The 24,683-nt window shown below is 42.1% G+C and overlaps 1 protein-coding gene across 4 annotated transcripts in view; it reads right to left on the bottom strand.

Moving 5' to 3' along the window:
• Window positions 1–24,683, bottom strand: part of PAG1 (phosphoprotein membrane anchor with glycosphingolipid microdomains 1) — a 109,250-nt gene that overhangs the window by 27,305 nt on the left and 57,262 nt on the right. Inside the window, exons 1-2 of one of the 4 annotated variants that reach the window (XM_014264455.3) lie at window positions 21,701–21,901; window positions 19,197–19,261 (exon numbers count right to left, since the gene is read on the bottom strand). The gene's annotated coding sequence lies outside the window, so the exon portion shown is untranslated. Of the gene's footprint in view, window positions 1–19,196; window positions 19,262–21,168; window positions 21,318–21,524; window positions 21,647–21,700; window positions 21,902–24,683 lie in introns of those variants that run through there. The other 3 variants (XM_026790510.2, XM_026790482.2, XM_074553096.1) reach the window with 3 other exon arrangements.

The following is a 24,683-nucleotide window of genomic DNA, read 5'->3' on the forward strand; positions in this document are numbered from 1 at the left end:
CCAAACTACACAGCCCATCTGGAGAAGGGGGAGGGCGTGGAAATGCACTTTGCTCAATCCATAACCATTTCCATGTCAGGACTGTTCTCTGCATGCAAATACCATGGTGCTGCCAGGAAAATGCCATTTGTGCTCCTGAAACAGCCCTTAAGTGCAGCACTGTGCTGATCTGTGTTAAAATGAAATCAAAGCACCCTTCCTTCTCCTAAACAACCTTCCTTTAAACCTCTTGATTTTAAATTGAGTGTCTTTTCTGACCTTTTCCACTATGTGGCCTGACCAGGCTTTAAGTGCAGAGTTAGCTGGAGGCAGCTCCTGAGTGTCTCCTTTCTGTGACTTGCCACAGTTGGTGTATTCCTGACAGCATAACCCAATGAGACATTACACACATGCTTAATGACATCATCAGGGCTGCATTTCTTCTTGTGTGGGCAAAATACTTGGGTGAAACTCTTCACAGGTATCTCCCTACTGCAAGTCCTGCTTTGGAGCCTGTCTGCAGAAGCTGGTGGGAGTTGTGCTTTAATGAACATTAAGGTTGGGTCCATTGCAATAAATGAAGGATGTTGGAGATAACTGTCTTGTACAGCCCAAGCCCACAATCTCATACTCTCTTATTCTCCACAGAATGGGGATTGTATCATCTTCCAGGAGTGGTCCCTGACCAGAGCTAACTCCTGAGTTATGCATGGGATTGGCTTTGGGAAAGAGCCTTTTGACTACAGCCAAAATTATGCTTCAGGGTGTTCTAACTTGGTAAACCCACATCTTCTGTGTTTCATGCTTGGCATCTGATAACAGGGGGTCCTTTGGACCTTAATCCCCCTGTACTAGAGATCCTTCTCTTCTCTCAGCACTTCTCCACACAGGACATGCCCAGCTCTCTATCCACTCCAGCTCCTCTTCCTCTCTCAGTTCCCAGTCCTTTTTGCTGCCTCAGGCAACCACTTCTGCTACAGGTGACAAAGACTAATTAAGATATCAAAATAGGAATAAGTGTGCATGAGAGCCTAATAAAATAAATACAAAGATGTCAAAATTTTATCAAAAAGAGACATTTCAGATAATTGTCAGGTATTGCCACATTAAAATAGATGATACTATGGAATAGCTTGAGTACACAAATGTGTTTCTTGCTTTACATTGGTATTAAGTGAATAAGAGCAATTGCAATTAAATGCTTCTGGAGACAGTAGGTGACAGGATTGCTGTTTAGACTGAGGTGCTGTCTGCAGAACATTTCCTAACACCACAGTGTTACTGGAGTTAAGATAGAGAAGTTTCTTCACAGGAACTTAAAAAACATTGTAAAACATATTTGTAATTGGTCAAATTGCTGTTTCTGCATCTGCAATGGCTTCTTTTGGCTTCTAGTGTTCTAAATGTAGATGCAGTACTCAGCTACACAAACCTTAAGACTAAGATCCCGTTTCTCATGCAGTACCTAGTGCATTTTGCTTTTAGGGTTCCTATGCACTAAATCAGGACAAATACTTTCCTACAACAGGTTAAAGCTCTTCTGGTGGTGCAGTTGTGTTTTGAGCTGCTTGGCTTGGCAGCACCCATTTATGAGAACACTTCAAGACAGACACATCTTATTCCAAGCTGTGAAGACCAGATGTGCACATAATTAATGCCTGGTCCTGAAAGCCTGATGCTGGAAGGAATTACTGACATGGACTGAGCTGCCCATGCAGGCTGTCAGATGAGCCTTGCAGAGACTGTGCATGCCATAAGCCTTCAAAACAGTTCATGATTCTGCTTTGCAAGGCAGCACAATAATAAGGTTCTGATGTAATGTACCTGTACCTACCTCTTCAGAAATCATGGCTGGTTTATCAAAGGATGTGTGTGCTCTATAATGCAAAACCAGATCTAAGACAAAACAGAACAGTCCCAAACCACTGGTCGCTTTTAACCCCTTCTAAGACTTAACATCTTCTAGAGAGAAATCAAGCCTCCCTGAACCCATCTATCTGTGGCACTGCAGAAAAATTAAAAAGCCTCTTGCAGGAGTAAAGGCTGATCTATGCCACAAGCTGCATTCATACTCCAAGCAACTCATTCATGCCTTGTCAGACCATGTCACCTCAAGGTTAATGTATTCAAACTTGACCTGACTTCTCCTGCCACTCTCTCCTTTCTATTCCTACCAGAATTCTAGTAAGTGCACACAAGCCTGCAGTGCAGGCAGCCTCTCCTCAGAAAGAAAGAAATGTGGGAAAGTGGAAAGAGTAAGGAAAGTTGTATGAACAATTAAGCGTGTGAATTCAAGGGCTCACTTCAAGACAGTGGAATAGTTTTCCTAAAATGAAAAAGAGATGTCACTATCAAGGTTTCATAGCAGGCTGTAAAACTAAATTTTCAAAAGAAGGTGAGCATAATTGCATGTGAATGTGATTATGTCCCCGTGAAACACAGTCTGCATCCTGGGGTTAATATACATGCATAATTATGCACCTAACCTGTCACAGAGCTATCACATTTATTTCCCACATTCACAAGGTTTTTCTGTGTATAAGCCATACACAGAAATCTCTGCCAAATGCAGTTTCCATTATAAATCAGGCCCTGAGCAAAGAGGTTTGTAACAAATGTTAAAGCTCACAAATTTATTCCACAGTGGCTAATAAGGCTCCCCCCATTCCACTACCAGCAGTACAAACCTCCCCCAGCACAAACAGGGAGAAGGGGAGTGCTGAGGCCACAGCTCTCAAATGCAGAGCACTGGCTGAGCTTGGCCAGCTGCTGAGGAAGAAACCCATAATGAAGCCTCTGTGCAACAGCTCCTAGGAACAGCACCACATATTTTCCCCAGGCTTTAGCAGCCAAATAATGACTGTCTCAAATGTGACAGCAGAAAAGCTTTATCTGCTGAGTGACCATGCCAAAGATTACAGCTTAATTGTAGCATTATTGTGCTCTTTCCCACACCCCCACAATATCCCATATTGCTTTCTGGCTGCAGTGAGGCAATTAGACCACGATTACTGCATACTTTAGAGCATATAGAAATGAAAGCTGTCTTTGTGTTTTCCAGCTCTGACACAACTACTCCTGATAGCTTTGCTTTTCCTGGAACTAGATGCTCTTTCATATTAAACAAGGCCTGTTTATAATTTCACTTTGTTTATGTAATTCTACCATGCCAAGTCCCCTTTCAGTTTTTGCAGTGCAACCACATTTCAAGCAACCCTTTTGCCATCTCAGGTAATAATAATGGAAACTGAGAAATTCCCCCTAGCTTGGGAAGTAGGCACACACAGAGTTTGTCTCAGTCATCTGACCTAAAAGACCTCTAAAATCCATGGCAATTGTACTTGTTCTCAAACTGCTGTTTGAAGCAGGCCCATGAAACAATACAACAAATAGATGGTACTTTTCCAGATGCTACTTCCAGTTTCTGAAGGACCCCAACTGTATAAATTGCAAAATACCCAGCAGCAAAACACAATGCTTTGACTGTTCCCAATGAAATATTGCTCTTTTTCTTCCCCCACCAGCCCCCCCCCCTCCCCCGCCAAAAAAAAAAGAAAAAAAAAGACTCCTACTTAGAATGAGATTCCACTTATTTACATTTCTAAAACCAGTCTTTGGTTTACTCACATACTATCTACAGAGTCCCACCTGTGAGATCTCACCCCTGTTCCCATCACAGGGGAAGACTAAATGACTTCTACTAATACCAAACTTTCAGATTGCTCAAATTGTATATCGTGAGAATAACTCTACCTAAAATGAGAAATTAAAAAAATGTATCCAACAGTCAGGACGTTACAGCCTTTTAAAGTGCCTTGAGTGAGATGCAAAAATGAAGCACATGAAGATCATCCCAGTTTTTTTAAAATTTAATCCAAATAATTTTAAATGCAAACATCCCAGATTACTGAGTGCCAATGCTATCATAAAATCTGTGGATATAAATATCTGGAAGACAGGAGTGTTCCAGGGAAGCTAAGTGATGGTCCTTGGAGGTAGAATACAAATTAAATCAGAAGGGCCTGTTATATTTATGATTAAGTAATCTTGAAACAAAATGAATTAGTGAGAATTGAGCTTTGTGATATCCCACAAGAGAGGCAGCTGTGATTGAACTTGGTGACAAATCTATTTGAAGAAAACAGAGTTCACCTTACAATGTGCTTTGTGTAGGTGTAGTGTTATTTCAAGCCCAAATTTCATTTCACTTTAATTGATTCAATAAAATAATTTTAAACTTTTTAGCATTTGTATCTCATTAGGAATGTCAGCTTTTCTTAAGCATTTGGTGCATATATGCAGGGCCTTTGTCATTGCAGGAGATGCCCCTGTCTTAAGGAGTTTACTTTTTGTCAAGATAAAACCAAGACAGCACAAGAGAGAATCCCTGTCTCAATAATTTCATTATCATGAAAAAATGTCCAAGACAAAGAAGGATTTGGTGGGTTTTGAAGAGTTCTTGCAACTTATCCAGATACCTGGTGTCCCCACTCAGTGCCGCCTCTCCGTGATCTTTGTTTTCTCTGAGTTGCAAACACAGCTGTGTGTTCCCTGAGGGAAGGTGCCACCTTAATTCAATCTTGTAAAAATAATCTAAACTGGCTGCCTCCATGCTCTGCATGATCAGTAACGACTCACTTCTTCCTGTGGAGAGAGGGGTACCTTCAAAGTGAGCTGTGAAGGTCATCCCTCATTTCTGACAGAGCACTGACCTTTCAGAGACCTAGAATTAGGAGAGGAGATATCTATAAATCATGGACAAAACCAGGGGAGGTTAATGTGTGCTGACCCACTGGGAAGGGCCTCAGATGCACTCCTCTGAGCTGGCCTCCTTGGCTGACCCATCACACCAGACAATGTGGATAACTAAACCTTTGGGCAGCAGGAGCAGCCCTGACAGACCACACCTCTTCACAGCCTCACTCTGTGGCACAATTTCATTGCAATTTCTCCCTGAGACCAGCATAATGACATTGTTCTGCCCTTTCAATTGGAAGCAGAGCTGGGGTAAATGAAAGCATCACTTGCTTTTGACAGTCCAGAATATCCTGTGGATTCACCTCCCCACTGAGCCACGGGCAGCGTCCTGCTCGGCACCTGCAGCAGCATGGAGCAGGGAGGCAATATCCTGTCCTGCCCCGCACACCAACGTTGTGACACACGGTGCATTTCATCCACCTTCTCTCCTGCTCTGGAGAGTGAAATATAAAACCTTGGGCTTGACCCCAACAGACCCAGGCAGCAGAAACTAATCATGAGTCCTGCAGGAGTGATCTACGAGCTGGGTACCACCCCCCTCAACACAGCCAAACCCCTTACTGCTTCATCCTGACACACAGCAAATGCAATTATGAGATCTAATCAACTGCAACTAATGTAATTCTGAAAGTCTTCACAGCTAACGAAAACCAGGTCTTCCCCTTCTTGATTTAATTGAGATGTTTGGTTGTTCACACACCGTGGAAAAGAAACCCTCCATAAAGCTTTGTATGAATATTGCATTTGCATATCCAGCCTGTCACAGTATTGGGCTCTTTTTCCTGGCTGTTGGATATTACATAGTAGGAACCTGTCTGTGAAGGGAAGTGGACTTCAGAAAATAAATACTTTCTCCTGTTGTTTCAAGGGAAATTTCCAGTCTGAATGTCATCTACTAACTACCCCTTTATAGCCTGAACTTGGCTTAAAAAAGCATTTCCTTAACATGAATAAATCATGATCCCTAGTAAAAATACCCTCCTCCTGCATTAAAGCAAGAATCAGAAGACAGAATTTGGCCTGTGGCTTGTAAACTCAAATTTGTTGAATAACAAATGACTAAAGAAAATCCCTTTTCCCCCCTTTCTCCAGTGTGTTCTTCTTGTTGCCTGTTGGCATTGGGTTTTTCTGCAGTTTAAGCATCACTATTGCTTCGAGACTTCCCCTGCCTCTGTGCTTTCCTGTGTCATCATCAGCATTACTGTCACAGGAGGCTCTACAAGATGGGCAGCACTGCAGAGAGAAGGACAAATACATCAAGCCTCCTGCAAAAAGTTTTGCTGCTACCTTGAGTTATGAGCTGCCAAAGCACGATGACAGAGAAGCAGTGGCAGGTAGGCAGGATAAGCAGAGTTACATCACTTCATGCAATCAATAACCAGCTGGGCTTTGCTTCTCCCAGGTTTCTCTGCTGTGCTGACCCAAATCATTACTTTTCCCCCACAGAATGTAGGTCTGTTAAGGTTTTGAAAGAGAAGACTGAGATTTGATGTAAGCCTGTCAGGATACAGGATAACTGCACTCCAGAGACAGGAGAGACAGTCAAGACAGACCAGGTAAGAACAGTCTTTCACCAGTGATGTATGTTATCTTTCACCAGATAACAAGCTGAAAACCTTTGTAGGACTGATCACATAAGCAGGTGTCTTTCCCCCAGCAGCTGAGGAGTCTCCAGCTGTGTGGGTGTGACCACAGCAGGCACAGCAGGCCTGGGCCCACAAAAGCAGGTCCTGCCTCTGCTCCTGCATGGCCAGAGAGCCTCCACCTCTGTCATCCTGCCTCCTCTTGGCACCTTCACCCACCCTCTGCAGCCCACCAAACCTTGTTCCTCCTTCCACAGCTGCCCCCTCCTCCTTTCCAAAGGCCACACAGTGCTGCCACAGTGCCACAGCTCCATGAGCTCAGTGCTTCTAGCAGAGAGCACGGCCACCCTGACTATTCACTGAGTGTTTCCCACCCTGGGCAGCCTTTTTGGTTTATCACTCCTCCTCTGGATTATTTTTCTGTAATAATGTGCCCATCAAACACCCACACAAACTCTTTTAAAAAGACTTAAAAAAAACTACCAGCGCTGATAACAACATGTATTGATTACTTTGGTTATGGCCTATTGGTATCAGGATGCCCAAGTGGTGAAGAAAGCACATGTCAGAAATACAAAGAGCAGATGCTGAGAAAGCATTCTCTGAGAGAGAGAATGGAATGATAGGAGTTAGGCAGTAGAAGAGTTCACCTAAAATATGTTAAATGGCCTTAAGCACTATTCCAGACACAAACATACACAATAACGAGCAGTCAGCTGAAGAACATATACAGCTACAATACAGCATATCCCACCCAGGAATTTCAACAACGACTTATTTTTTACAATTTAGCATTACACCACTGTTATAACACCATGTTCAGGTTCCAGGTTCATTCCTGAACCAAGGAATCTGGATTTCATCTGCTTTATTCTTTGAGAAATGTGCCATGCTCAGGCCTCTTGTAATACATCCTGAACAAGGTTCATTTTAAAGGATAACCTAATGCTATATGGTGAAAAAAGCTTTTTCATCCCTTTTCATCACTTTGGGACATAGTTTTATTGCAAAGCAATCCAATTCTGCAGAAGGAAACAGTTTTCAAAGAAACCACTTGTAAGTCAAGAGAGTGACCATTAGTTATTGAAAGCTGAAACATTTACAGGTTGATTTGATGGCCGTGACAGTAAATTAATTTTTCCTTTTGCTGAAAATTTTTCTTGACTGCAATGAACACCTGGCTAACTGCCTGATGAACAAAGGTCATCTAGCTCTGCATTTACTTTGATTCAATACCAAATTTATGTGCTACTTTCAGAAAAAACAACCATGCCTTCCTTTTGGAGAGTCCTTTTTGAATTTTCAACTGACTTGAAATGTATGACTGCAGACATTAGTTTGGGGCAGCTGCTAAACTACATGCTTTGCTATGTATTTCCATAAGTTATTCAACCAACAGAAGAATTGCAAGACTTAGTTCATCTGGAAGAAAGCAAAAACAACAGACTCACCACGCTACCCCAGTTTCACAAGTATAAAAATAGCAGAAGGTGCTAACAGATATTATGTGGGTAAGAATAAGAACTAGATTGGCGTTGGAGAATTTATTCTTAGAAAATCCCTCCTTTTGGAATTGTTACAGGCATGCACTGACCCAAATAGATCATGGCTCCTATCATTCCCTAGTGCATGTGAACAGATAAAATGCTGACATGCACCAAAAAGGTTTGGGGCAAAAAAAAGCAAGCACAATCTGCACGGAAACTGCCAAAAAAAGGAAAAGCACAGCAGCTGGTACACAACTGCTAATAGGCAAAGACAGCACTGCTGGCAAACGCAGGTGAAGCGAAGGAAAGGAAAAGGCAAAATGATGTTGTGAAATGATGGCAGAAAGAGATGGAGAAAACAAGCCAGTCACCACAGGGTACCCACTGCTGTCTCAGAAGGACAGGCATTTCAGCCATTTCAGGATGCACAATTTCTTCCACTGGGCTGGGGCTGCCCAGTGATCAAGACTCAGGGCCATTGACATCCCTCTGGTGCAGCTTTCTGACTTTGCTGAGTTGCCCAGTGGCTGTTTTGTGGCCATGCTGATAAGGCAGGACAACTGGGAGACCACAGATCAAACCCACAGTGCTGAGTTACAGAGCACAGCACAGCAGTCACACATGCAGAACTACAGTTTTCTCTCCTTCCTTCCTCAGCCCTTCCATAGTTTTTTTGTTGTGTCCCAGCCAAGTCCCAGGCAGCTCTGCAGGCTCAGTGAGGTGTCACACTTGTGACAGATGTGTGGCAGTCAGCCACCCATCGTGAGGTGTGTGAGGTGCCCAAGTGTGTCTGTGTGTGAGTGATCTGTCTGAGCCTCCTGGTTTCCAGGGGTACCGGGCAATGGAGCCTCACAAAAGATGCAGGATGCAGCCCAGGGGGCCCTTTAGTTGCCTAAACACTGGCAGCTAGAACTGCCTGAGCTGCCTAAAGGCATCCAGGATGTCTGGATGTTCATGCAGATGTGTCCACAGAGATGAACTGATGCCTCAGGTTTTAGCTTTTATGTTTTTCAGATTCTGCACTGCTTTATTGTGTAGTTCTGAGCTTCATATTAGGGGAGGGTAAGCTTTCTTCACAGAGTAAGTAGACAAAACATTTCTTTGTCTAGCAGGGGACCAAGGACAAATGATCCAAGTTTCAGGCCCAGGAGCATAAACAATTTCTTCTTCTGAAGACAGAAAAACAAGAAGGATGGGACTTCATAAACTAAAGCTATAACTGGACAATTAACTCCAATATGCAAATGGACAACTTATGAGACCCTGTGACCAGTTGTCCATTTTGTAACCATTTTGGGTTCATCTTGGGTGTAGCCCTGGCTGGGTTCTTGTACTGCCCAAAGCATGTCCATTGAGGTCTTTTAGTAAATACCTACTTTAACTCTGTCTAGTTAAAGTCTCTGTTCTAGGTCAGCCTCCACAAGGCATCAGAACAACTTGATGCATGAACTGCAGGAGATGTGTGTCCTTCTGGAGCAGCAGATGGAGGCCAAAGGGCACAGTTTATGGCATTTCAAACACCATTCACTGCCCTTTCTTTAGGCAGATGAAATCTGCACCTGGATGAGGTCAGTAGACATGGCACAGGGCCAATTCTCACACTTCTCAAACAGCTATTAAGAAATGATGAAAAACGTACCAGGGCACCTCAAATGGCACCAGCTGCTTCTGCATAAGCAGCTGAAGGGGCCTGAAGGTGCCCTGCAGATACTTGCCTAAATTTGGGAATTTTCAGTTGCACTTGAATCTCACACCAGTAATGGTATGCTTTACTACTGCACAGGCACAAACATATTCCTCTAAAGTACTTTCCTATACAAAGCTGAATGCTCTTAGCACTTAAATCCTTCTCCAAAAGCCATAAAGATTTATTCAGGGATGAAACATTTTGGTCTAATACCAGAAAAACACTTTTCTCCAAGTGAAACAATGCCAGAGCATCACACTCCTTCCAGCTGGCCGGACACAAAATTAATGTCCAGACTTTCAGAAATGTTCACTATCACAGACCCTGTAATGTTTAATTATCTGATGGTGCTTAGGACTTTGGGTAGAAAAGAAAAGAAGCAAATAAAGCAACACAAATCCAGTCATCATATGAATATTTAAGACCCCTCTGCTGGAGCATCAATGTGTGGGCTCATATCAACATTGTGTTTAATGTCCTTATGCAGCTACTGAACACATGTATAAGCATAAAATTAGCAAACAACTATCAAAGGACCTCTATTCAGGCAAAAAAAAAAGAAAAGTTCTTTTCCCTTTATGAACATTTTTAAACAAAGTGTTCTTTTTTGGTGTAATTTTTCTCCATTAAAATTTTATGTTGCTGCAAAGAGATAGAAGGCAAGGAACTTCTGGCCCAATTTTGTTCCCAATTGCTCTTGTATAGTAACTGGAGGCAAAATTTTGTTCTCTCTGTAGAATTAAGTACAACTGTCGATTTCCTTTTATTTAATGCAACATTAACATACAGATATACAGACTCAAATATTAAAACTAAATTACAGGCAACACTTCTCCAATTAGCTCATATAAAAGTAGAATAAATAATTAAGCCTCTTACTATCCAGTTAAAGAGACGAGCAACATTTCTAAAACGACAAGAAAATCCAGAAATTTTAAGAAAAATAAAAAAATATTTCTGCTGCAACAGAAAGTTTCCAGGAATCTCAAAAATTTGAAGTCCAGTCACAGACTTCTTTTGTAGGCTGTTCTTGCTTTGTCTTTAATACTGGTGTGCTGTTACTAATAAAATAGCTCAGTGCCCTGCAGTTGGTGCTGAGGACTAGTTACTGTTTTCTGGAATAAGTTCCAACTGGAAATGTCAGCCTTCAAAGCAAACCTGCCCAGATCGAGCTCTTCCCAGAGTAAATCTATTACATGCCAGTAAATAGATGAGATATAAATAAAGTAGGAGCTCTGCAGAGTGTAAATCAGGCATTGCCACCATATTAAGAGGCTTATGGCAATGTTACTTAGCAGTATTTGTTTTAAAGTCTCAGCAGGCTTGTCCTGCTGAATGTTTTGTGTTAAACCATCTGCCCAACAGACAGAATTGATCTCTGAGTGTGTCCTGCTTGGTTTGTAAATTTACCTACTGTGACTAAGTACATAACTCATTATTAAAAACAGTCAGACCTGGCCTTTCCTGAGGGTAAACTAATGTTTCTCATCATCCTTAAAAAAACAACACACAACATGAGATAAGGAAGCAGCAAGGCATTTAAATAAGAGCTGTTATTTGAAAGACTGACTCCTGTGGCCTGAATCAAGATGCAAACATGGACTCCCAATCATCTTCAGAAGATAATTATTATTCATAATTGGCACTTTAAAGAATTTTCTCAGAGCTGTGCAAATATTGACTAATTAGCCACACCAGAATCCTGTGGGGTAGGCAAGCAGGTACCCTAATCCTCTTTTTATCTGAGTGAATTGCTGGGGAATAAAACCCCAGCCCTGACCTGCTGCAGGGGAGGAGAAGGTGGGGAGGTTTCCAGCCCCATTCCCCTCACCCAGCCCACCCTGCTCCCACCATGGACACTTGTCCTCATCTAGAGAGGGGATCGGATGAGCTCTGTACTGGCAGAGCTCTGGAAATAGTGGTCAAACCTCAGTTCATTAGCTAAAGTCCTGTCAAGAAAAAGGTCTGAATATGCAAAGTCAAAATAAAGCTTGAGGATTTGATACAAGTGTATGCTGTATTTGTATGAGGATGGCAGCCTCTTCTGCTGAGGAACACTTAAACAATGATGTACTGCACAATTATAGCTTTTTCCTGGATATACAATATTACACTGGTATTTGTAACTAAATAGTAAGAAAAGAGCTCTATATGTATGGAATAAGACACTTCACTTAAAATTCAGAAAAATCTTATTATTCACTGTGTGCCCAAGATTAGGCTGAAGAAAGTGTGGAGTCCTGTTAGAGCCTCCAAGAGGCTCTGCCTTCACCATGCAATAAAATGCACCAGGCAAACAATATCTTCAAGATGGGTCTAAAATTGAAGATCCTTGGAGGCCACAGTAGCTAGAAATGAATACTGAATATATCCTCTATTAAATCCAGTTCTTTAATTAAATTGCCTGCAGGAAAGCAACCATTAGTCATTAGTGTCTCAGGTTTTCTGGTTTAAACCAGCAAACACTAATGATGGTTTTGTTCTAGATTTTTGTTACAAATCACCACATTCAGGGGCACAAACAGGTCTTTTCCAAATAACTGTATTATTACAAGCTTACAATGTACACAAGATATGCAACAAGAACCATTTTTATTTGGTGTAATCCTGCTTTGTCTATTGAAATAATTGGTCATATGTTGTGTCTAATTTCAGCTACAATCTCTTTAGGGCAAAGATTGTGTCCCTGTGGTTTTGTAAAGCCTCATTCACAGTTATAATGGTATATAAATTAAATAAATAATGAGAAATTATGAACTGTGGGAATTTATTCAGCATTTATCAGGAATTCACAAGTGAGGATTTACATTTTTTTAAAATGGATTTTTTAAAAGATCTTCCAGTGATCTGCTTCTGTCCTCTGTTTTGGGAGATGCCTTTCAACTGTAGCAAATACTTTGGTAAGAATAATAACAGGAAAAATAAACAGGTTAGTGTGGTGACTGGTTGAATAATAAATCCAGAGTTATTCCACTCTGAAGCTAATTCTTCTACATGGTTCATGCATAACAGCTTCTGAGACAAGCAGGTTTTCATCCATGGGAAAGAGCATTAAGATGATGGTATTTTAACTACTGCATTAATTATCTACTCTGAGCAAGGCTAGACAAAACAAATTGTAGGAATACAATAGAACTGGATGCCTTAGTGAGCAAAATTCATTTAAATGCCCAAACCAGAAGAGTAGAGAGTAGGTGGCTTGGGCTGCAATATGATAAAAACAGTTTCTGTGCTGAGAAGGTTTGGAGAATCATGGAACAGTTCAACAAAATTAGTATTTTATACATTTGTCACTCCTTGCCACTCATCCCATGAGTCCCCTAAATTCTGGAGCAGAGGCTAGGGGATCATGGCCACAGCAGGAAACAAACTCTTGGTAGTAACAAGCCAGTCTTAAGCCAAAGCAAGTCTATGCTAAAGCTCTGTATGCTATATCACTTTTTTGTGTGTGTGTATGTATGCGTGTGTGGGCACTCATTTTTTTCCTTTTCAGGAGGAAGAGAAGGGGGAGAAAAGCAAGAATTTTTATATCAATAAAGAAGTTTGCTCATGCAAAGAAGCATCCAGCTTGCTCTGAGGATTTAATGAGCAGCTCAAAGGATCTCAGGAGTCTGCTGGGCTCCCACACCTGGATCTGGCAAGTTAGTGGGAACATAGGGTGACTTGGTTCTGAAAAGATAAAAAACAAACACTAGAGTGAGTGCCTCTTTCTAGGTAACCAGTGTAAATCTACATAAGGTAAAACACAGCAACAAAGTAAAATAAGTCAGCTGTGTTATTAAAAATTATAGTTGTTCTGGCTGGCCTTTTGCCCTAAGACCTGCAACTTGACAAGCCTGTGAGGTGAGAGGTCTGATCCCCACAGCCTGAACATGTAATTGCAGTTGGACCTGCCCCATCCTTCAAGATGCCAACCCAAACTCATCAAATGCCTAATTTTTCTCATTTTTCTTTTTGGCTAACAGAACTAAAACCTGCAAAGGGAACAGCATGTGAAGTCAGCTCTGTACACTAAGATGGAAAATGCATTGATTTGCACAGAGTTAATAACATGCCCTAAAATGGCCATTCACCCTCAAAAGACATTAGCATGTAATAGCGGCTGCTTATCCTCTGAGTGCAGATGAATACTGGAAAGAGGTGCTGAGAGGCTTTGTCCTAGAATTACATGTCACTGGTTTAAACATGATGTGTGGAAATTATTTTAATTGCCCATATTAGTCCAGGGCTGAAATGGTCTGGTATTGTTAGGAGTGGTGCAAATGTCTTTCCCTGGTCAGGGTGTTGTTTGAGAAGAACATGTGCATACCTGAATGTCTAGAAAGCCTCACCACAACATGAAACTAAAAAACCAAAAATCACCCCAATAAAATAGCTTTGAAAAATATTGGCTAGTTAAGTGATATTTTTTGACTGTCTTACATATAAAGATCCAATTTCTTGCAAGTATGAGCACTGAAAGAGCAAGAATTGCTATTTTTGAGATAAATGTTACAGTTCAAATGTCACAGACTATATTACAGACATTCACAATTGGCTCTGAGATTTAGGAAAAAAAACAACTTACACTGTTGTATGAAGGTTGGCAATGATCACAGTGCTAATGACCATGGGAGAAAGAAGAGATTTTTTTTTTTAAGCATCATTATCTAGTGGCCTTGAGTGCTAATCAAAACAAGGACTATAATGCCTGCTTTAATGGGGTTTGTCTCAGTAATGCTCCTAAATGGAATAAACTATATTAAATCCAGACAAGCTACAAAGAGAGACAAATGGCAAAACAATACACAGAAGACTTAAAGATTCTTTACTCTATTATTAACTGAGTTACTATCCATGACAGTCACACTTAACTGTGGTTTTGTAATCCATTTGCTGAATTGTACAACTAGAATAGAAATGTTGTTGTCCTTCTGTTTAAAACAACAGACTAAATGAGGCCCAAATCAACCCATAAAATGGCCAAGCAAAGACTGTATGTAGACAGGCGGCATGTCCATTTTCTTTTTTAAAATTCAGGAAAGCAGCTCTTCTGGAGTTTTTTTCTCAAAGTAGATCCCATCCCACTGAGGTAGTCCTGCACATAAGCTGAGCCCTATGCACCACAAGGAGGATGCTCTGGGAAGACAAAGGGCCCCACACTGTCCCTCACTGACTCAGCCCTGCAGGGACAGACACTGATAGCCACAGGCTTTGGGTCATCCTCCTAATGTTACAGGAAGAGGCACCAAGTGCCAGGACAATGAATTCATCACCATCCTCCTCCTCATCTGCCTTGTATCTTTGGCCCTGCTCATCCCTCCTCTGCATATGCTGACCAAATGCACAGACATGCTGAATTTCTTCAGCTTGATACCTCAGAGGATCAGTCACATTTGACTTCCTCAAAAGCAAGTAAACAGTTTTTCTGATGCATCTATTTTGCTGTATTTCTCACACTGAGATGGGAGGATGTGTAGCAGCTGAGGGGGAAGGTAGACTATGGCATTTTGGGCAGATCCTTCAGGAAGAGGTGAGAATTTACTGGTAAAATGACAGCCAAGGTATAGAGGTAGTGACACTTTTATGTTCATTTAGACGCAAGAGTGAAATATTTCCAGGGGTCCAGTTTTAAAAGGATGGATTAGCCCTTTGTTCGTGGTGTACACAAAATGCAGGATCATGCATCTTATCTTGAAGAAATTTTCAATAAAGGTCTTTACAAACTGGAGGTGTAGCTTAGGGAACATAAAATTCATTCTGTAATTAATGAGTTCCCCCCAGTATTACAGAGAAAAAATTCCTATGGTTTTATTGCTTTTGTAAAATGGTTGTTCTCCAGCTCTGAAGGGACTGTGAAAGGTCAGAGGTGTTGAATATACATGATTTATAAAGTCCTCTGGGATGAGATGTGCCATGTAAATATAAAATATTATTAGAGCATACTCTCTCTAATTCACATCCACTGAAATGGAATTGGCTGTGCCACAAAAGCAAAACTAAGAACCCAAGTCAGTCTGATGACAGCAGATTGCCCAAGGCTATTGACAGTCCAAACAGCAGAAGGATAAATTCATTTCACAGACATATTTACCTAATGCTGGAAGTTACTGCTATTCACCTGGAGCTGGTTCTATGTAGATATGAATGTGAAGACTGTGTTACATAGAAATGACTGTACAGGCAAAGATGGTGTACTGCTCAATACCATGAGGAAAGAGAGGCTGCTGAAAAGGCTGCAGGCACAGGAGCAGCCCAAGCAGCCCATCCACCTTCTGCAGAAACTCTGCCTTGCACAACTCTGTTCTCAAGTGTGTGCCAGAGATGCCTGGGATGCCGTGGTCCTCACGTGCTTTGCAAAGTCACACTCAGATGGCACTTCCAGGCTCAAAATATGCATCCTATTTACCCCTGGCTTTCGCAGAGGTTTCCAAGCTTCCCTTGCAGATTTGAACCTTGAGATTTCCTCACCTCCAGCGGTATCTATCCAAAGAGGCTTCCTAAAAAGCCATCTCTCAGAGAACTAGGCTGGAATGAGCTGAACTGGACAAGCAGTCCCATTCCCTCTCAGGGAAGCATAAATTATACTTTCAACCCACTTTTTGGGATTGATTCCAATTTCTCTTTTTCTTGTGTCCACAATAGTCTATATTTTAACACTGCAATAAGTAATCAGTTTGAAGTAGAATTCAAAATATTTTAACAGCTGGAGCAATGACATTCTCACTCAACTTTACTGTAAATGGAAAAAATCCCATTCCCCCCCTCAAAGACAGGGATTGCAGATCATATTCTGAATTCTTTTCAAAACCTTGGCCAAAAGATATCACCAGCACAGTCTGTTCCTCTTCACATTATTATTCCCACTCTCACAGATTCTTTTATCTAACTCCCTTCCGCCCTGAAGTTTACAATCTCCTTCCAAAAATTTTTCAATTGCAGATCCCATCTCTCAAATTCCCTCTCTCTCATCAGCTTTCAAATCATATAACTTTATTTTAGAAAAATGATGCTGTGAATTTAGCACTACAGACCAATCTGTTCCTACTTTTTCCCTGTGCTAAAACACAGCATCTAATTTTAAATCCTTTTTAAAAATTATTTTTTAAAAAGGCACAATACAGCCCTTTAGCAAAGGTATATGAACTTCCTGCCCATAAAGGAAAAAAATGAAGTTCTTACTCTTGACTGTATTAATGCTTTCCCATGCAAACTGATACATCTGTATGGGAGAAAAAGGAGATTTGGATTATCTGTATTCAAGAGAATAATTAAAAGAAGTTATTGCACAAAATGATTAGATTTTCTAGCAACACAAGTTTGATTCAGTGATAATGTTGAAGTTACTCTCATCGATGCAGAACACTTTTCATCTACACAAGAGGGGCTTTTAATTTTCTCTGTACTGAAAAAAAAGCCATTGTATTTTCACTGATGACGTTTATTATTTGATTTCTTCTACTTTCTTTAGATAATTAAATAGATAGATTTGCTCATTTGGCTATAGCTAAATTGCTGTAGTAGTGGCAGACAATGACACTTTCAAGGCCACACTCTACATGATTAATCTTTGCTCCAACTGAAAGCCTTTATCGTCTGGGGCTACCCTTCCTGTTTGTCTTTTCCTTGTTTTCAGTTCTCCCTATCAAGGAGAACAAAAAAAATCATTATGGGTTTTTAACCTAGGGAATGACATTTTTTAGCTCTGAGGCCTATGTGTAAATGTAAATTTCCAGCTGTTACAACAAAGGAATAGCAAACGTGAGGCAGACGTTAATATATTATACATTGTTGGTAATACAAGCAAAAATCAGCCTTAAAAAAATCCCCCAGCTATTCCAGTAATGAAAGCTCACTCACTTGGGTGTTTACATGAACCTGTGCCTTCAGAAATAAGATCTAACTAGTTTCTTGCAATCTATGGAGTCTAGACAAATCCTCTGTGTCGTTTCTTCCTCCTCTGACATTAACAATTCAAGGGCTAGAACATACAGCCAACAAAATCATCTCCAGATGTTTCTTCGGCTTAGCAATCTGATGAATGCCCAAAGACCATTTACTGCACAATGAAGTCAAGTGGGATCTGGGAGGATTCTGGATCCCATGCTGTTTTTCAGGACCAATTTCAGTACCAAAAGTTAAACCACATGTTTGGTTTCCATCAAGCACCACCACTTGAACATAAGTCTTCACACACTTACAAAGCCATTTGAGGCAGAACTGATGAGCAACCACTCTGAGCTCCCTAAGAACTCTGCTTTCCTTTGAATCCACTGGCTGAAAAACCACAGCACAGCTGTGAATGCAATAAGGGGCTTCCTACTGAATCTAGCATATTTGTTGCTTCTACCATCCTCTAACCCTTGAAAACTTCTGAATTTACTGTCCTGGCATGATGAACACAACTCACTCAACAACTCATAGTCAGTGACATAGAGAAGCATGGACATTCAGAGCATACTTACAAGTTTAGGTTTCCCTCCAGAGTCTCCAGCCTTTGTTTAGCCCTCACCATAGCACATCTCTCATCATCTTATCTCCCTTATCTCCCATCATCCTCCCCACAGACCTTGGATCCCCATGAATCCTGAAAATTCCTTCATTCTAGCATTAATACAGCAGCAACTTCCTAATGCCTTGTGTCAGGCACATTTGTGTTTGTAATTCCTTTCACACTAGGCAATTCATTAAGGGCTCTGTTTTGATTACCAAAATGTGTGAACACAATTTTGTATCTCATCTATACAGGGTCACTCTTATGTCAGCTCGTTTCTGACTGCGACAGCCTTTTCCCATCCTAAAGGCAAAACAGTGTTTACATTTGCTTAGCTAAAATATTTACATTACACATTCAAATGATGCATTTTCCCAGTGACAGGGCTCTCCCTGGTATTTCCTCCTCTACCTACTATGCAGCGGAAATGATTAAGATGAATATTCTGGGTGTCTCTAAACAAGCAGATGAAGGAAATATGCAGCACAGCTGTACTATACTAACACTGCTAAGACTTTGCAATATGCATGCAGGCTTGTGAACTGCCTAGCAGGAAAGCCTGCCTTTTAAGACTCCAGAACCGAAGAGTTCCACATTTCCTCATCAATTTATTTCAAATAGATTCTTCATTTATTGACAAATGATTTGGTGACTCAGTGCATGAGGCCCTGAGAGAGGAGGTGAGAATGGTGCTGTTCACTGATCATCAGTCTGCCTGAGGAAAAAAGCCTGGAGTGCACCGTGTCTGCAGGGAAAGAGAGGTGATGGGGACTGCTACCCAGACAGGGACCAGTGCAGAAGGAAAGGTGACACTAATGTTAGCAGGGGAATGCCAGGAGGTGACAATACTTCTGGGCATCAGAAAACACACTGCACACCCCTGTTTTAATGCAACATTACCAAGTTGGATAAAACACTGCGAGTGATGCTGCACCAGGAGGTCCTCCAGACCTCAGCAAGACAGCGAGACCCCAGACACACAGCAAGAGCCTCTCCCCACAGGGACAGTTTGAGGCTCGTAGCAGAAAAGCTGAAATTCAACAGCATTTAAGACATATCATAATCTACACCGTAAACAGTCTTGCTCATTTATTTGTTACTATGAAACAACAGAGTCTCAGAGTCTCTCTGAGAAGAAATTAGATATAGTGCAGCAACCTCTCACACAGAAATCCTGTAGCAATGCAAAATTAAGAAGTTAAAGAGCACACCTAAGGTGTATTCCTTACCTTATAACGTCATCCACACAGGTTTTCATACAGGCTCTCCCAGTGAGGAAGCAAAAGCTTCTGGGCTGAAAAACCGATGAAACACTGGTTAAGACACTATCTCAAAACCCCTGTCTGTGTTTATATCCATCCCAAACTCTGCTGCATCTTTTTGTTTACAGAAACATATACAATAGACTGAAGTCAACTTCATAAGCAAAAGCTATTTATTTTAAATTGACCCTGCCCACTTACTAGCATATACTCTGAAGGAAATGGGTTATTAAAGTCTCTGTATAAGTAAGGCATGCAACATCTAGCAAACAAATATTATTTTCTGGGATTATTTTGTGTGGGACATGTATTTACTCCACTTTTTTAAACTAACAGCAAATGAAACTTTGTTTGCCAGTTAAAACCAATCAGTAGAAGAAAAGTAAGAGGCTTTACACCAGTATGAGGCAGTGTATTCAAAATAATAAACAAGTAATTTTGATTTAACCTAAAAGCCTGCATGGAGCGAGTGAGCAGGCTCATTACCTGCCTGCCTGGTGCCCAACCAGCCCCACCACCAAGCAGCCTGAGGGGTGTGTAGGGATTAGTGGGCAAGACACTGCTGCAGAAAGGGGATGCCAGAAATCCCTGGGCTGAGGGGGCCAGGATAAACAGATTCTGCGTTTTGAGCCAGCAGCTAGCAGCCTCACAGTCTTATTTCAGCTCTTTGAAAGCTGCTTTCCTCTGGCCATCCTCGGGAACACAGAGTTTGCAGCTCCCAGCCGTTGGCAGGCCAGCTCGCAGAGCCCCGCCGCTTTTGGCAGAGCAGCGTAGGGATGATGGGCAGCGGCTGCCGCTGTCACCAGCAGGATGTTTTCTGGAGTTTCTCCTACAAGGCAATGTGTTTATTCTTTGAAACAGTTGCTCCCTAAAGATTAAAACTGAGCAGAAGCACAAAAGCAGCGTGTGTCCTCTGGGGCTGCTCCGTGCCATCAGGCAAACAGGAGGTACAAGCTGCGTTCTCCCAAATTGCACAGAACAAACGGCGCTGCACTGGCAGAACCCAGTCACGTTCCTCAGTGCACAAACCACACTCGCCTCATTTTAACCCCTTCTTAGGAAAAGACCTTCCAAACACCACTTGTGTTGTTAAGAGCTCCAGATTTAGAGTTGTGTGGGGAGTCTTCAATGCAGCTGAGCCCGTTCACCCCAAAAGCGTGTCAGCCTGGGCACAAAAGATGAGCAACAGCCACAAGGTTTGTGCTTTTAAGACCATACTTGTTATCATCCCAAATAGCAGTACACACTCTCAAAAACAGACTTGTCAACCACAAAGAACAGACAGCAATATGAACAGCCGACACTTGGACAAAATATATCTTAGAAACTAAAAAAATAGTCATTTAAAAACCACTAAAAAAGGATTGATGTACTAAGAGCACATGAGAAATACTGGCACAACAATGAAAAATCTGTTTGGCACAGTGTGTAATCATAGTTATTGCAAGGTGGCTGGAAAAATAAATGCAACAATGATTTTTCTTTCTGCTGAGGTATGTGCAACAAATGTTAATGTTTTTATAACTGTACAGGATGCATGGTACTCCAGGGAGTACCCTGAGAGGTGAGGAACTGTCTCTGGTAATAAGAAGTATTTACCTTGCTTATATATCAATGTATTTCTATTAGCATAATTAATTTAATATTGCATATAAATAGTAACTTTTGGCTTAAAAAGTAAGATGGAGAAGGAAACTAAATAGTCTTTTCTTCCTCAGATGGGAACACATACAGATCTTCTTATTACTGGTAACACAAACTAAGCCCACATAAAGGGGAACAGCCAAACTTCAATAACCCTCAGCACAATGACGCTTTAATCTCCTGCAGAGCACAGGGCACTTCATAACTTTCCTCCCTGTATCACTCTTATTTTAATATACAACCAAACAGCGGCAATGGCCACTAACTTATGCTGCTCTACAGAAAAAAATATTACCTTTGGTTAACACGGACTCCTCATCCTAGACCCTCTTTGCATTGGGCATCAGAAGATACCAAGAGAAGCTGTTTGAGCTCTGAAACTCCCTCCGGGCATTAACGCAGCTCTCGGAGCTGCTCACCCTGTCCCGGCCGCTCACCCATCCCGATGCAGGGACTGGATCCCACCTTCGGGCACAGCCTCACCCATCCCGTATGCAGGGAGTGGATCCCACTTTCGGGCACAGCCTCACCGATCCCGAATGCAGGGCACAGATCCCACCTCTCCTGGCTGCTAGGCGGGCACAGCCTCACCGATCCCGTACGCAGGGCTCGGATCCCACTTTCCCCGCTGCCAGGCGGGCACAGCCTCACCGATCCCGTACGCAGGGCTCGGATCCCACCTTCGGGCACAGCCTCACCCATCCCGCATGCAGGGCTCGGATCCCACTTTCCCGGCTGCCAGGCGGGCACAGCCCGCGAACAATGCCGCCTCTGTCAGCCCGCCCGGCGAGCGGTGCCACAAAGACACGCTCACCGCAGCCCCGCACCTCTTTTGCTTCTTATTCTTCCTCTTGGAGCACAGGGTGATGAGAAGGGATGGGAGAGAAATGCCGATGTGTTTATGGTCAGGCACAGCTCCGCCGTGCCCAGGAGTGAGGCAGCGGCAGCGCACGGCGGGGCCCAGAGAGGAGCCGGGATCTGCGCTGGCAAGAGCCCTCCCTGCCTCGCTTCACACATTTTTGTTTCGGATCCGTGGGTGGTTGCATGAGCAAGCAGCCGGAATAGGGGAGGAGTTAGACAAAATGCAATTTAGGACTTGGAAGCCTCGTCTGCCTTTTCGAGAGGAAGAAGAAGAGGCGAAATCGCAGTGCCCCGACAGGGCAACGTGCCCTTCCCAGCCCGGCTGCTGCCACCTGCCTCTCCAAACCTGCCGGGAAATAAAGCGGCTCTGCCCCTCTCCCTGTGCCTGATCCCCGGGACAGCACACGCACAGCAGCTGCTCTCGGCCCCGCTAACCACACTCCAGAGCCCCTGAGCACGCTGCCTGTCCGCTCCTGCCCCACAGCATATCCAGCTCCATTTTCAAGGAGGCACGATGCTTCATGATCCTCATGAGCAACGAGAGGATGAGACAATAAAGGACATCCTCAGCAGATGTTTACAGCTGTCACCAGGCAGAGGAGGAGACAGCAGCAGCTTAAATCCCAGTTTTCTGCAAAGCTTTCTTTGGAAATCAGAGAGGCAAAGCCAAAAGCCCTTTTAAAATCATAGTTTTCCATAGTTTTCTTGTTTTGAAAGGACTATCATGTGCATATAGTTCATGCAACTTCAGCTTTGTTTTCCTTCCTATGAGAAAATGAAAAGCAATGTCTGGCTCAAGATGACAGCAATTAGAATATTGCACTTTAACTCAAATATTCACAAGCCAAGCTCTGTGATAGATGTGAGATGTTTCATGCTCCTCCACATGAATTGTAGTCCAGATCTAGAAACATTGCAAGTGAATAGAGCAGCAAGCAACACTGTGTTTTCTTCTTGAAGTAAACACCAAGGGACACACAGCCCTTGGGTGCAGCACAGCTACGAACTCATTCCAGTCCCTGATGAACCACCCTCACGGTATTTTCCCATGCAATTAGTATTAATTGGTGACCTGCTGGCAATCTCCCAGGGGCCTATGTCACCCTTTTAGCCAGTCCTACCAGATCAGCCTTGAGATGATGATCAGGGCTAGGCAGCCACCCTGCTGCCCCACCTCTCAGTGCTCTTTCCTGCTCTTGTATTTCTGGGCACTCTGGCAAGGGTTCTCTTGAGTAATGAACAATCAAAGACACACCTCTTACAAATTAAAATATTCGAGTCTGTAACATGAGACAGCAAAGTAAGAGGGTGACTTCTAGAGGGAATTTATAAGCATTTTTAAAAAATATGTTCTTTCAAAGCATTTCACTGAAGCTAAACTCCAAAATAATTTTCAGGAGAAATGAGCAGCAGTGCTCAGTTCAGTGTCTGCATAGAAACAGACCTGTAAACCTCTGCATCTTGCACTCAAAATTAAGCTGATATAGGACAGCTGTGAATGAGCAATCATCTCTTCTAATTTATTATTTAATAACAATTCTTAAGGATTTCCTTTTATATATTAATAAGATAAAATTTGTCTTAAGCATCTTGTCAAATGGACTTAAGCAGGTTCAGGAGTGCTTTATTTTAGCAGAGCCTCACAACTCCATGGCAATAAATAAAATCAAATGTTCTTTGACTGAACACTGTAAACATCTAGAACATATTTCAGAGTAGCTTCCAGGGGCATTTTCACAGTATGAATCTCATTTTTCAGAATGACATAAGTAATCTCAAAACTTTAAAAACTCGTGCTCAGGTGGTTATTCAGAGTCAAAAGGATGTCTGAAAAGAGAACTGTGCAGGGATCAGCCCACAAACACCACTCAAGTCCTAGTAAAGGCTGCAATATTGAATGGTAAAATACATTAGGGAATGCTTGTGGCCAGAGGCAAGCAGAACTGCTTCAACTAAAGCAGGTCAAGTATAATTGAGAGCACCAGGCCAGCTTTATTCCTTCTCCTTTTTCTGCTTCTCCTAAGTTTCCAGTCCACATAAATCAGTGGTCCTCAGTGTTACTCTTCTCATATCACTTTTGTCTTTTATTGCACAACACTTAGAAACCACAACATAACATAAAAGGGTGCCTAAAAATGGTGAATTTTGGCTTGGAGGTAGTTAAGAACACTGAAGATGGTTATTTCTCTTGGAAATCTCGAGTCTGGATTGGAGGAGCCTGCCTGTACCATCTCACTTCATCTCTAACAGGTTGTACCTTTAGATTTTACTCGAGGGATCATGTATTCAGTGAACATAAACTCCAAGGTGAAAGCCAAAACTCAATCTTTACACTGGTCAACAGATGCAGAGAGATTTATCACTTACATGTTAGGTGTTTATATGACATAGTTTGACTTTTTCTTTGGAGATACTTCTCCTTCTGAACCTTTGTGATCGTACTTGATTTTCATTTTTAAAAGACCTTACTGTCTTTTTTCCCCATATCTATGGCAAGTAAAGATGCAGATATTATTTGTCAGGGCCCCATGAAAAAAATGAATACTTTCAGACTATTCTCACAATTATTGCAGAAGTACAGAAGAAGACCTGAGTTTCCCTGGTGTAATTTCCCAGCAATTCCATTAACTTGCAGTATCCTTGGATGTACCCAATCAATCTGAGAAAGCCCTCATCTCTATCTCACACCTGTTTAGCTCTCCAGATGTATAAAAACACAAGGATATTACCCAGGGCAACCTAGGTGGCAGAAGACTTCTGTCACAGATTAAGGAACCACAAAATAGTAGTTTCAGAGAAGAACTTCTCCATAAAATCATGCAAGAGGAAGGAGCACTACACACATTGACTGGCAGGGACAGGAAGGTGCCATCTGTGTCTTTGGAGATGTAGAAAAACTATGAGATTTCTTAGAATGATGCAATTCTAAAAATTCTGGTTTGCTTACAG

Source organism: Zonotrichia albicollis, chromosome 1, assembly GCF_047830755.1.
Source record: "Zonotrichia albicollis isolate bZonAlb1 chromosome 1, bZonAlb1.hap1, whole genome shotgun sequence".
NCBI lineage: Eukaryota > Metazoa > Chordata > Aves > Passeriformes > Passerellidae > Zonotrichia > Zonotrichia albicollis.